Source organism: Phascolarctos cinereus, unplaced genomic scaffold (assembly GCF_003287225.1).
Source record: "Phascolarctos cinereus isolate Bilbo 61053 unplaced genomic scaffold, phaCin_HiC Scaffold_9;HRSCAF=440, whole genome shotgun sequence".
NCBI classification, from domain to species: Eukaryota; Metazoa; Chordata; class Mammalia; order Diprotodontia; family Phascolarctidae; genus Phascolarctos; species Phascolarctos cinereus.
Window position 1 is genome coordinate 220,713,729 of NW_027556402.1, and position 14,366 is coordinate 220,728,094.

The window sequence follows — 14,366 nt, forward strand, 5'->3', positions numbered from 1 at the left end:
ATGGGGAAATGCATTATGACAAGGGCAGTGATGGAAGGGATTTTGTAAGAATTCTATTAAATTCAAAAAACAGTTTTCAAGTGCCTAGTACATGCAAATCACCATGTCAGGTGCTCAGATTATTAGAACAATAACAAAAAAGTCGAGTATTTCCAGATTGTAAGGAGATTATCTTCTTGTGGGGAAGCTTCATGTGTTCTCTTTTCTCTTTTGACATGATCACTACTCTAAACCCTTAATGCCTCACACTTGGATTATTGAAATAGCCTCTCAACTTGAAACTCTGCCTGTAAGGAGACAAGAAATTTGCACTACATGGCCTTTGTGGTCCCTTACAGCTCTGAATCTCAACTACTACAATCTTATGCATTTCACCCACCTCATGAAAAAATGCATTGTAAGTGATACTGACAAAAATATCATGTAGTCCTTTTTCAAGATATTTATTGCAGCTCAAGAAGACATAGATTCCTGTGGAAAATTCACTAACAAGTAGATAAATGATCACAGTGTTTAGAAATGTAATTAACATTCTAATGCGTCTAACTGAACCCCCTCATTTTATAGAAGACAAGACTGAGGTCCAGAGATGGCAATTTATTATACAAAATTGTACTGGCTGTAGGTAGCAAATCCAGGCTCTGAAGGCAGCATGGTATACTGGAAAAGAGAGCAGGATTCACAGTAAGTGGACATGGTTTAAAACCTGACCTCATAGTTCACCATCCATGTGATCTCGGCCTAGTTACTTCACTTCTCTGACCCTCAATTTCATTAACTGTAAAATGAGTTAAATGTTATTGATGGCTTCTGAGTCTCCTTTTTCATCCAAGACCTATGATCCAATGAATACAAGTCAAATTTAGTAAGCCTACACTAATGGAGAACAGAGGGAGATGATATATATCCACCAAGAAACATAAGATCCTAGAATATGAGTTGGAAAAAATGAAATATTTTTTATTTCAATCTCTCATTTTACATTTTCTTTGTTTTGCTGAAAAATAGTGAAGAACTTGAACATCGAATTTCTTAAGAGTTAAAGTTAGCTCTAAATATATAAAGATAAATATTTCTGGCATGCCCATGGCCAAAATTTTTCTCTGCATTTGTTTTATTTCATTTTTTTAGCTGCTGGAGACATTCATTCAAGTTTCCCCCCTACACCCTATAAGTTTCTAACAACTGTTTCTCTTTGTCCAACATAACTTTCATTTTCATTCCATCTCAAGTTGTCTACTCTCCTTGTTTCCCCTTGCCAAACTGAAAGGCCCTGACTGGCTAAGCATGCTAAAAATAAATTGCAATCCTAGGTTCTGATACCAGGGGGAAAGCTAAGCTACACAGACATGCTGATGGATGGACCTATAGGCTTCCTGACTTCAAAGAGAAACTGAAGAAGTTGAAGGGCTATGGGGCCTCTGAGACCAATATTCAGGGTTTCTCACTTGGGGTGAAGGTGAGTACCACATCCTTTTGACCTACACAGTAAGCTTTCTAATCTGATGCATACAACCTGCCTATCCCATCGTATACGTAAGTTAATCTCAGTGATGGAGCAAATTTTGAACATGGTAAAATCAGAGGGGAAGAGAAAAATATAGGATTGCACATTTGGAACCATCTGCTTCTGCTAATGATAGGGTTCTATTTCAAGGAATCTGCTAACTGACATATGAAGATTGGGTGAAGGAAATGGAGGTATTTAAACTGAAGTGAAGACTCTTGAGGAACAGGATAGTGGTGTTCAAGAATTTTAAGGGCTTCTCATGTAGGGGAAGGATTGAATCTTTACTATTTGGCCTAAGAGAGCAGAAACAGGAACACGTGGTAATTTCAGAGAGAAACATTTAGAGTTGACATCCATAGACTTCCTAGGAATTGGAGCTGTCCAAATGGAAAGGGCTGCTTTCAGATGAGGTGAATTCCCTGTCTTTGGAGGAGTTCATTTAGAGGCTGGATAACCAATTTGCAGGTGTGTTGAAGTGCTGATTCTCTTAAGATATTGGTTAGATTTAACGGCTGTTGAGGTCTCTTCAAATTCTCAAAATTCTAGTATTTCACTTAGAGTAAGGGATTTCGGAGGGAAGCCTCCTGAGAAAGAGGCAGTCTTAGAGACCTAGATTTCCCAGTTAGCTGAAGGTTTAAGCCTTACAAGAAATAAAGTTTTATTTTCATTTTAAACATTTTGTGTATGGTTCTTTTAATTGTTTTTGGATTCTGCTATAGCACAGGGAACAAGGCATAATTGATAAAGAGATAAATTGGAGCCTAAAAAGACATGAGTTCAAGTATGACATCTAACCCATTGTGACCGTGTGATCCTTGGAAAATTGTTGAAATTTTTAACGTTTTATGCAATTCTCCAAGATAATTTGCAGAAAAGACATTGAACACCCTTAGTATATTTCATCACCTGAAATTTCCCTATACTAATGAAATTGACATTTTATTTCTTACCCCTATTCCTTTGCAATACTTGGGCTGCCTGATCTCCACTGAAATTTGGGTTACCAGCAATTATTAATTTTCTGAAGTCCTGATGCTTTATGGGTGGGAATCATGAACTATCATGATTTACACCCACATAGCATTATTCAAAGAACATTGGTTGATGAAATAAATGGAATTTGGAGATAGAAAAACCTTGAAATTGCTGGAAGAGATAAACCATTTTTTACGTGCAATCCAGCCTGTTACTTGCTTTTTCAAAAATGGGCTGAATAGTCGAAGCAACCATCCAAGGTATTGATGGATTACCTCAACATTCTTCCCATCCAATTGCAGCATGGTCCTCTTCAAGAATGAAGGACCAACAATGTCAACCTTATTATAATCTAGATATTACAGGGTTTTGCAATTATTTTAAAATTTTGGGCAGCCAAAATAATATCTTTTGATTAGTATGGATGTCATTGAAGAACCCCTATGTCATATTACCCTATTTGGATTTTTTATTTTGATTTTCTTTGTATTCCCCACTTAGAAATGTTTGGACTATAGTAGTTGCTTAATTAATGCTTATTGGCAAAAACAACTGATATTTCTGTAACGCTTTAAGTATCTCTAGTTAATTGGGGAGAGAGAGAGAGTGAGAGTGAGAGTGAGTGTTTTGGGAGGAGCTAATCCTTCCTACAACACATTGTAGTTATACCCTTCTCCTATTTATTAGTACCCTCTCTGAAGTACCTTTCTGAAATCTTTATTCTTAAAGTTTTTCACGCTAGAAACTTCTGTGATCTTGATAATTGCTATCTTTTTACTTATGACATCAAAAATGGTAAACCAATCATAGTTATTTGAGCAGTTGCCTATCCCTTCATATAGAACCCCTTGCCCTCAATCCCACTGATGAGTTACCCTATAATGTGGTCTCAGTCATTCCCTAGAAAGTAATGAAAACTGGGCATAAACTGAGTTCCAGGCCCAAAGGGACAACAACTTTTGAAGGATTATCTACTCCCTTCCTCCTCTTGCTATGGTCATAAGACGATTCTTATATCTGAAACCTTAAGAGTATCCCTTTCCTGCCTGTGTCATGGATAGATCCCTATGACATCTAGTTGTTATAACCTCTTGTATTTATAGTTCCATGGAGTGATATAGATGTTTTCTTTGCTCTTAATCTCCTGTCCCTTGCCTCCTTCTTTGTATCTCCCCTGTATTACTCAAGTTAGGCCTAAAGAAGGTGTGTGCTAGAGCTAACTGGTACATCTCTCAAAAGAGCTGATTGTTAAATTTTCATGACAATTGTTTAAACCTCAGAAATCAGCAAATGCTAGGCTTCAGTTACTATTTTGATGATTGTCTAGAGTTAAAAGTATGTCATGTGTACATTTCTCCCTACCCCGGAAAGCTCATTGTTAAACATTTACCAGCATAACCCTAGACTCAAGCCTCTCTTTGCATATGTTAAAATGTGTCCATAGCAAATATCTGTTGAATTTTAGCATGACAGTCTCAGCATGCCCAAAGAAACTGCAATGGACTGGGACATGCTTAAAAAGGATTTTAAGTGCATTGTCTCATTTGATATTTACAACAATCTGGTGAATTATGGTAGTGAGTAAAGTGGAAGAAAAGGTGGGAGGGGTAACAATTAAATGTTACTGTAGTTTAGCATTATGAGAAGGGTTTAGTGCCATACCTTGCTGAGGGAACACAAAAGATGCTGAATTTTTTATTATCAACAGCACTATATAAATAACATTTGTAATAAGTGACACCTATTTAAGCATCATTTATATAGTGAGGTGTGTGTGTGTATGCACGTACGTGTGTGTGTGTGTGTGTGTGTGTGTGTGTGTGTGTTGTGCTTTTAAGAGCACTTTTAAGGATTATCTTTTTTGGTCATACCAGAAGTTTAAGTATTATCATTTTAAATATGAAAGAACTGAGGCTCTAAGATGTTAAGTAACTCAACCATCATCACACAGCTAAGAAGTTCCTGGGGCAAGATTTGAACCTAGTTTTCTTGATCTAAGTCCATAGATACATTTGTTATGCCATACTGCACTCAATGTCACCAAGGAATGAGGAGAATTTGATCTTCCTTTTACAAATTTGATGAAAACAGCGAAATTCCTATAACCACACCTCTCTAATTTAGACTAACTAGCAAAAGTCAGTCTAATTATAAAAAATCTGTGGTAAAAAAATAATTTGAAATACATAGAATTTCATTACTTTTACTTCCATATAGAAACTTCAAGTAGACTAACAGAGTTGTCCAATCAATAAAACTGTCTTTGAGGCATAGAGAAGAATATTTGAAATCAGCATATCAACTATCAATACATAGGTAGAAAGAACAATGATTTTGGTTTATGGAGGAGGTAGGGCAAAGATATCCTGTTCCAACAGTTCCACCTGGCCCTTCTCAGTCTTGCTCCATAGTTGATTTGCATAGAAACCACCAGCATGATGGACTTGAAAGGATCCATTCGCCAGAGCTCAAACCTATACCTTTACAGTTTTACTAAGTAAACTCTACAAGATGATTTAAAAGAGACCCAGAGGTATGATGTAAATTAAAAAGGAATTTGGGAGCTTACTTCATATTAGAGTCAAGAATGAGGAAGTCTGAGCAGTAGAACAAAAGGAATTCCGAAGTATTTCTCTAAAACAATTTAAATGCTCTCCCTGCAGTCTTGTTTAGAGACAAATTAATTTTGCAAACCTTTTCCTCACTAATACTGCAAGCTAAACTTCAACCTGGCTGGTATCCAAATAAGCACTAACTAGAAATTACTGAATCCACATTTGTGATGTTTCATTTAAGCAACAATATCAACTTGAAGATTTCAGATCCTTATGTAATATGGCAATTTTTTTTTTTGGTAAATCAGCTTGATCTAAACCACACTAAAATAGAAATCCCCTCTACCCTAAATCCCGGCTGCCTCCTGAGACAGTCTATTCTACATCTAGATAGATTGATTGTTCTGAATTTCTTCCTTATGGCAAGTCAGATCTTTGTATTTTGAAGAAATTGTCATTGGCAGCACAGAATTTCTCAGTTTTGAAGTGTGAGCCTCTTTTAAGTGTGGTTATGAAGACTATTAGACTGAGACTAGGGGAAGCTGTGCTAAATTATAATATTAGAGTCACAAATTATTGTAACTCTAATATGGGGAAATTAATGGCAGGGGGAGGTTAAACATGCATTGCTTCCATTTGTAACATACAGACTCTTTATTGCTGCTCCCATCCTCCTTTGGGGAGTACATATCATCACTGCACATAATAATTAGATTGCTTCACAATGACAGGATTGAAAAAGTAGTTTCATGAACCTGAGCTGCCAGCCAGCCTCTTTGTGGGGATAAAATGCATGCCTTCCTCATTTCCCAACATGCAGGAGTTTTTCATTGATATGAAAATGGGCTCTGTAGTTGTTCTGTGATGTCAATCCCAGCAAACATCCTGTACACAGGGAGATTTAAAGAAGCAGTAAGACAAGGGCAGTCCTTCTTCACATTCCCAAGTACTAGTGAGGCTGCTGAGTTAAACATAAGAGAAAGGGGAGCATGGCCTCCTGCTTCTCACCTGTAAATGAGATATCAGTTGTCCCTGATCCAGGCTAATTTTCAAGGAGGTCTCTAGAGACTGATAAGTATCACTAGTCAGCAAGTGTTGGGCATGTTTTTTATCATTCTTACTTCTTTGGAAATTACAAAGCTGAATACATTGATAATTAACTGCAAAGAGAAAAATATTAGAAAGTAGCTCCTTTTATGTCATGCAGACCGTATTTTGCATAAAATTTCTCTGAAATGTATCTTTTAGAAATGTGTTCAAAGAATACGAGTTGGGCAGAATCCAGCTAATTGATGCTTCTGTTCAATAGAAACGAAATTTGAAAGGATAAAATGTAATTTGCATGTATGAGGCAAACTCATTTTCAGGAAGAAATTTATCCTTATCATGAAGTCCCAGTACAATGAATTAGCTGGTAAACTAGTCTATGCACCTTAGTCAAAATTTGAAAATATTGAAAGGCTTAGGGTACAACAAATAAACAAGAAAGCCAGACGAATGATTGCATTGGCCACCCTCATTTCTCTGTTAACAACCTAGATTTGAAGCAAGCACAGGGGACTGAGTGTTTCTTATTCAAGCAAGTCTTTACTGTGGATGAGGTAATGGCCTGAATTATGACAACTTTGTACTGCTTCTTCAGCAGGGATTAGACACTTCCTAGAATAATCACTTTGATGGAGATACAAGCAGTGCCCTAACAGTTAAGAGAATATTAACGTTGCTTTTCCAGTACTCTGTGAAACCCCTGCTTATTCTATAACTTGCAGGGCATCTTAAAGTCCTTTCCCCCTTATCTTGAACCTCTACCAAAAGAACTGCATTTGCGTCCCTTTTCCTATGTTCCTTTAATTTTTAACCTGTGCCCTCATACCTTGTCCTTAAATCCTTAAACCATAAAGAATTTCCTTTGTCTCCTTCATCCTATGTCATAAAATCCTTCCTTCACCTGTCTGTAATCTTTAACCCCCATAAAAACTTCTAAAACTATCTTGTAAGCAACCATCTTCCTCATCATGTCCTTATAAAAACAAGCCCTTGTCCCTCTGTAGATTGCTAATCCTTCTTCCAAGTCTAGCCCACTGCTTTTGCATCAATAAAGCTCCCAATGGTTACAGAGAAGGTCGAAGTGAATTCTTTCACACCTGAATCAGCTCTCCCAACTCTAAACCTCAACAACTTCTTCCTCTGAGGTCCTGTGACACTCATAACGCAAGTCCTTCATCCAGAGCCATAACTAAGGTACGATAGCTGAGATAAATTTCCAGGGCACTAAAATTTAGACAGAGCTTATAGTATTTTTAATTCTTTATCAGATTAAAAACAACTGAATTTTGTACCTGATTATCAAAAATAATTCTTTAACATAGGAACATAATTTTCCCTATATGAAACCACACTCAAGGTGAGCTCTGCCTAAGGCTAAATACACCTTGTTTACTAACCCAGTGGCAGATGAAAACCTGGGGGTTTTAGCCTCCCAGTGCATTGTATTGCAAAGTCTGAGATCTCAAAAAGTCTTTCTTTTCCAAATGAATTTGTCTTTAAAAGAACGCTGGAGCTTTCAGCCCAACCCTAGAGCCAACATGGATCTGTTTGGACCAAGACTATGAAGAAGGTGGCATGAGTCATCATCAAAAAACATCACCCTTACCTGAGTGAGGACTTCCATACAAATAAGCATGCATGTGAAGAGATCACCATCATCCCCAGCAAGCAGCTCTGCAAAAAGATCATGGGATTTGTTACTCATCTGATGCAGCCTCCAGAAAAGCCCCGTAAGAGATATTTCCATCAAATTGCAAGAAGAAGAAAAAGAAAGGAGGGATGCCTATGTCTCTGAGATCTCTGCTTTGGACCAGGAGATGATTGAAACAGACCCTGATAACAAAGAAATGTTGAAACTTCCACACTTTGGTAATTTGTCTAACCTGCAAGTTACAGAGACCATGGTTGAGATGAACTTCAAAACACCAAAAAGATTTGTTTAATACTTGCTTTTACCTTTTTTCCAATAAATTTTGGGCCCCCCCCCAAAAAAAGGAGACTGGAAGGCACAGTTTGTGGTGCTTGCCTAGAACCAGATTTTCTAATGCTTGCTTAGGGTGCCAGAATTACTAGTTACATCATTGCCATGACATTTGAAGCTTTACTTTCATCTTCATTCCCTAACATATCCCTCCTACTTTCCCAATTCAGAAAGCTATCTTTTATAACAGTGGTTTCAAAAACTTTCAATCATCTACTCCATCAAAAAAAGTAATTTTTAAGCCTAGAATCAAATATGTGTATATTTACTTGTTAATAAATTATTCATATTTCCTGCTATATTAGTAATTTTATATACTTTATACAATTTGTACAAACATGGTAATTTTTAAAACAATGAAATAAAGATGAAATCATATTTTATATTTGAGTCAATAGGAAGTCTATGGGCTTTATTGAGTAGGGGATTGACCTGGACATTAGGAAAAGCAGCTCTGCAGAAGATGGGCTGGGGTAGAGAGAGACTAGAGACAGAGAGGCTTATTAGAATGCTATTACACTGGTCCAAGTGATGCTGCTTTGAAATAGGATGGTGGTTATATGAACAGAGAGATGGGAAAGGGTACAAATGTGGAGGTGGAACTCATAACTGGTTAGATATTCATGATGAGGAAGAATGAAGTGATGCTGAGGTTATGAATATAGTTGACCAGAAGAATGATGGTGTATTTGACAATAATAGAGACATTTAGAAGAGGGCTAGGTTGTGGGATGAGGGATGGTAATGTGAAATCAACAACAAAGGTCACAACCCATGCATATTGGCTTATTATATAACTCACTTGATACAACCCAAATGAAAAGGAGTGCAGGAGAGCCCTTTGACAGTTGCCTACTGTAGCCACTGGGCTCTGTTCCACTAATCTACCACTCTCTTTTTTAACCAATGCCAGATGAAAACCATTGTTCTCAAGGTTTTATGGATGAATGTTACATCTGGGTGACTGAGGGTTATAGTTTAGTATGTCATGGTGCTCCAGTTATAGTACAGTTTGTTGGTTTCTAGTGTAGTTTGAGATCTGTATTGGTAAAACAGATGTTTGTTAAGTCAGTCCATGAAAGATAGCAAACTCCTAATGAAAAAATGTTATTTATCTACTTGTATGATAGTCCATATGCTACTAAGTAACATTAACAATAGCAGGATAAAAACTTGTCCAAAGAATATTTCTGTATTGCTACGTATTCAGTATATCTTTATCATCATCAAAAGAAAGGCAAGATGCACTAGAAGGGAAGCAGAAAGACGTGAAAGATTTTTTACAGCCAATTTCTCTGATAAAGGCCTCATTTCTAAAATAGAGAACTGAGTCAAATTTATAAAAATATAGGTCATTACCCAATTGATAAACGGTCAAAGGATGTGAGCAGGCAGTTTTCAGATAAAGAAATTAAAGCTATTTATAGTCATATGAAAAAATACTCTAAGCCACTATTGGTTAGACAAATGTAAATTAAAACAACTCTGAGGTACCATATCACACCTATCAGATTGGCTAATATGACAGGAAAACAATAAATGTTTGAGAAGATGTGGGAAAATTGGAATGCTAATGCATTGTTGGTGAAGTTGTGAACCATTCAGGAGAGCAATTTGAAACTATGTCCAAAGAGCTAATAAAACTATGTATACCTTCTGATCTAGCAATGCCCCTACTAGATCTGTATCCCTAAGAGATCATTAGAAAGGGAAAAGGACTCACATGCACAAAACATCTATGGCATCTCTTTTTATGGTGGCAAAGACTTAGAAAATGAGGGGATGCCTATCAACTGGGGAATGGCTGAACAAGTTGTGGTATATGAATGTAATGGAATACTCTTGTTCCATAAGAAATGATGAGCAGGCAGATTTCAGAAAAACTTGGAAAGATTTACATGAACTGATGCTGAGTGAAGTGAGCAGAAACAGGAGAATGTTGTATACGATAACAGCAACATTGTGTAATGACTAACTTTGATAGACTTAGTTCTTCTCAGCAATGCAAGGATCTAAGGCAACTCCAAAGGTCTCATGATGGAAAAATCTTTCCACATCCAGAAAAAGAACTATGGAGTCTGAATGCAGATTGAAGCATACAATTCTCTCTCTCTCTCTCTCTCTCTCTCTCTCTCTCTCTCTCTCTCTCTCTCTCTCTCTCTTTCTTGTGTTTTTCCCCTTTTGTTCTGATTGTTCTTTCACAACATGACTAAGTGGAAATATGTGTAATATAATTATACATTTATAGCCTTTCTAACAGATTATAGGCCATCTTGGGGAAGGGAGGGGAAAATTTAGAACTCAGAATCTTTTAAAAATGAATGTCGAAAATTTTAAAAATAATTTTTTTTTTAAAAAAGCATAGATAATTTGAGGTGTCTCAAGCCATAATTGCCTCAAAATGAGATGTCCTATTAATAGTAAACAAACTTAACATCATTAGTGTATTCTATTTCTTTCTTTCAAGGATAATTTTGTTTCTTCTCTGGAACTATTGTTTGCTTCTCTTTCAGGGTTCAGTTCATTAAGAACACTAATCAAAATTGTAAAATGAAATGATAGAAGGCTGTCTTCGATTAAGCAATAAATATATTAAAAAACTAAAGCTTCATCATATGAATGAGGAAAAGAAAGAAGCCCAAGATGTACAAATTTGGAGAATCTACCCCAAATATTCACATGGACTATTTGTGCCCAACCTGTGGTGGAGCATTCAGAGCTCATATTGGTTTGATCATCCATAGTCGGACACACTGTTACTTGAATCTAACATAGTGATACCATTTTGGTCCTCTTTGAGAACAAAGGATGACAGCCAACCACCACCACCACCACCATCATCACCATCATCATCATCATCATCAATCTCATCTTTTCAATGGAGTTTAGATAGAAATAGATCTTGAATAAGACACTTATCACATTATTATTTCTTTATATTTAAAGTTATACAGGCTATTTTATATATGGGTAAGATAATTAATTTTTTCTTAATTTAAAACTATTAGGGCATAATCTAATTCTATATAGGCTTACCCAAAGCATCCTTGGTTCAACTTCAGTAATAAGTACTATAATGGATACTATATTATTTATGCTGTTCCCACGTGATTTAATTTTCTTCTTCCATGTCTTTGTCTTCTGAAATGTTTGAGTTCCATGTATCTTGGAAATTCTGATGAAACATTAATTATAACATTACTTCAAGTATTTGTGAAGCAATATTATATCCAGATGATTGTAGGTAATGGTTCAGTCTGTGATAATTGTACAGTTCCAATACAGGATATTGGGCAGCTAGGTGGTATAGTAGATGGAGTGCTAGGCCTGGAATTGGAAAGGCTCATCTTCCTGAGTTCAAATCTGACCTTAGATGCTTACTAGCTGTGTGACCTTGGGCAAGTCACTTAACTCTCTTTGCCTCCGTTTCTTCATCTGTAAAATAAGATGGAGAAGGAAATGGCAAACCACTCTAACATCTCTGCCAAGAAAACCCCAAATAGGGACACGAAGAGTAGGACATAACAACAATAAGGTTATCGGCAGAATTCAAGAAGATATAGTAAGGTCTACCTTTATAGTACAGGGAATTCTTACCTACTGGTTCATAAAAAGCTTCTGATATGTAATTTAGGCCATCAGGTCATGTTATGCTGTTTTTTTGATAACTGCTAAATTTTTACCATCTGCAGCGATGTGCTGCACGGTATCTGCCATCTCCTTGCACAGTGTGCATTGATTACTGAGCACGGACTACTTTGGGATAATCCTTTCACAGTGTCTCATGGAAATAACTCAGTCCTGAATGGTCATTATAAATTGTTCTATTTCCACAAGTAATATCTGCATGGCTCGCTGATTTATTTGACGTTTCTTTGCGTGTTGTTGCCTGAGTTCGTGTGAATTTTGCTCCAGGTCGGGGTCGGGGGTTGATTCAACTATTGGGTCATAGTTATTTCATAGGTTTCATTGAGAAATAAGCCACTTTAAGTTACATTCAATAAATCTAAAGAAGTGAACCTGTTACCAGTCTTTACTATTGCTCAGTGGAATAGGCAGCTTATTCTAAAAGTAATTCTCAAGATTTTTGATATGTTTTCACGTCCTTTCAGAATCTCTATTGATTCCCTCTCTTTTTCATGCAAGTATTACTTTTTCCATAGCTACCTTAGGATGATGGACCTATGTTTTACTTACATTGCTCAGGTTTTTCTTAAGACACTTGCTGATTCTGTTATGTTCCAGTCCCCAACAGTGTACATTTAAACTATATTCAGTTTTCTGAATATGGTATTTTGAAGATAGAAGTTTACATACCGAATCCACATTCATATTTAAGAATTCCAATAATACTCTTAACATAGTCCACCAAAACCTAATCTTTGATGTCTGTGTGCTTAAATGAAGACACAAAAATAATTATTACAAGTATTGCCTTCTTCCATTGGTTCAATGTGACCTCCAAGTTCAAGGTCAATGTTTTCAGTTGCCGTGGGCATATTTTAGCAATTTTCTATTTGTCAAGTCCATATCTTTGGAGAAAGAGATCTTGGCATAAAATAAATGTTTAGTTTTGGTACTATATAGCTTTGTCATCCGTATTCAGCAAAAGGTTAAAAAGGTGTTTTGTTTTAACTCCAAATTTAATTTGAAAGCCATATTTTTTTGGAGAAATAACTGATTTAAGATTAGTCAGAACCTTATAATAATGGGCTTAACCTGTGTTCCTGAAAAATACCACCTTTCACATGAATATTTCTTGATATTATTGTGTTGCTGGCATGTTTTAAATAGAGAACAGTTTTCCATGTGTACATCAAATTCAAATACCCTGGTTGGCTCTACTTTCTGTCTCAATTTTGTGAATAAGCCATGAAAATAGAATTGATTTCTAGTTCTGTAATAATCAAAAAAGACTATATATATATATATATATATATATATATATATAAAATGATGCTTTCAGGAATCATTGAGTCAATATTTAATTTCTGTTAAAATCACCTGGCACAAACTTTTTGTTACATAGCTTGTATTTTTTTCCTTGAATTTCTAGATTTTTTCATGATATGAAATCATGAATGCTTTATATAAAGTACTTGAATATGTAATTAGCTTATATTTGGAGGAATGGTTGGGTTTTTTTTTCATCTTTTGGTCGTGGATATATGAGGCCTTCTATTATAAAATGCATCTAAGAGGAAGTTGTTAAAATTCATTGCTTGCCATTCACATGCCACTGTGAACCATGTGTAAGCATTGGATCTTATCTCGCCCCATCATTTTCCAGTTTGGTGAACTCCGTAATCTCCGTTCCCTCTCTTGGCACAGTGAATAAAGCACCAGGCCTGAAGTTAGAAAGACCTGAGTTCAAAGCCGACCTCAAACACTTACTAGCTATGTGATCCTGAGCAAATCACTTAACCCTGTTTGCCTCAGTTTCCTCACCTGTAAAATGAGCTGGAAAAGGAAATGACAAACCACTCCAATATCTTTGCCAAGAAAACCCTGAAGGAGGTCACAAAGAGTCAGACACAACTGAAATGGCTGAACAATAACAGAATAGGTTCAGTCACCATTTTTGAATCAAATGTTTATTGTTTTATTAATAGTATGTAATCTTCCTGTTTCTCCTTTCGTTAAACTTAAGGTTTGTTTTATTTGACATCGTATAACTATATAGATAACCAGAAATTTTCTCTGTCCTCTTCAGAAATTTTCTCTCACTTCTGATTTCTTTAATTTTCAAGCCTCCATAGTTATTATTTTGATTAATGTTGAATTGTTTATTCTGTTTTTTGCATTGCTCTTACCCATTTTCTTAACAACATTTTGACTTTTACTTTCAGTTTTTTTTATTAAAGGAATCTAGAATTTTGAATTTTTGTTTTCGGGATTCCCTTCTACAGATTTCTTTTTTTAAAAAATTTCTTTTAATGAGGCAAAGTTCACAATCTACTGAAGGCGGTAACATGCAAACAACTACGTACAAGAAAGTTATATACAGGATAAATTGGAGATACTTAGAAAGGAAATGGGAATGCAGTATGAGGGATGGGAAAGATTTGTGGCTAAAAGTAGGATTTTAGGTATGACTTGAAGTAAACTAAGGAAGTCAGGAGACAGAGATAATGAGGGGGAGAATTCCAGAGCCAACTGATAGAAACGCTAAGAGTCCAGAGATACAGTGTTTCATGCAAGGAACACAAAAGAGACCAGTATCAAAAGATTACAGAAGACACGGAGAGGAGGAAGGTATAAGAAGTCTGGAAAGGCAAAAAGGAGAGTAATATAATGA

The 14,366-nt window shown here is 36.1% G+C and overlaps 1 pseudogene; it reads left to right on the plus strand.

The window, feature by feature from the left end:
• Positions 1 to 315: 315 nt before the first annotated feature.
• Positions 316 to 8,030, plus strand: LOC110218931 (small ribosomal subunit protein eS17 pseudogene; annotated as a pseudogene).
• Positions 8,031 to 14,366: the final 6,336 nt, after the last annotated feature.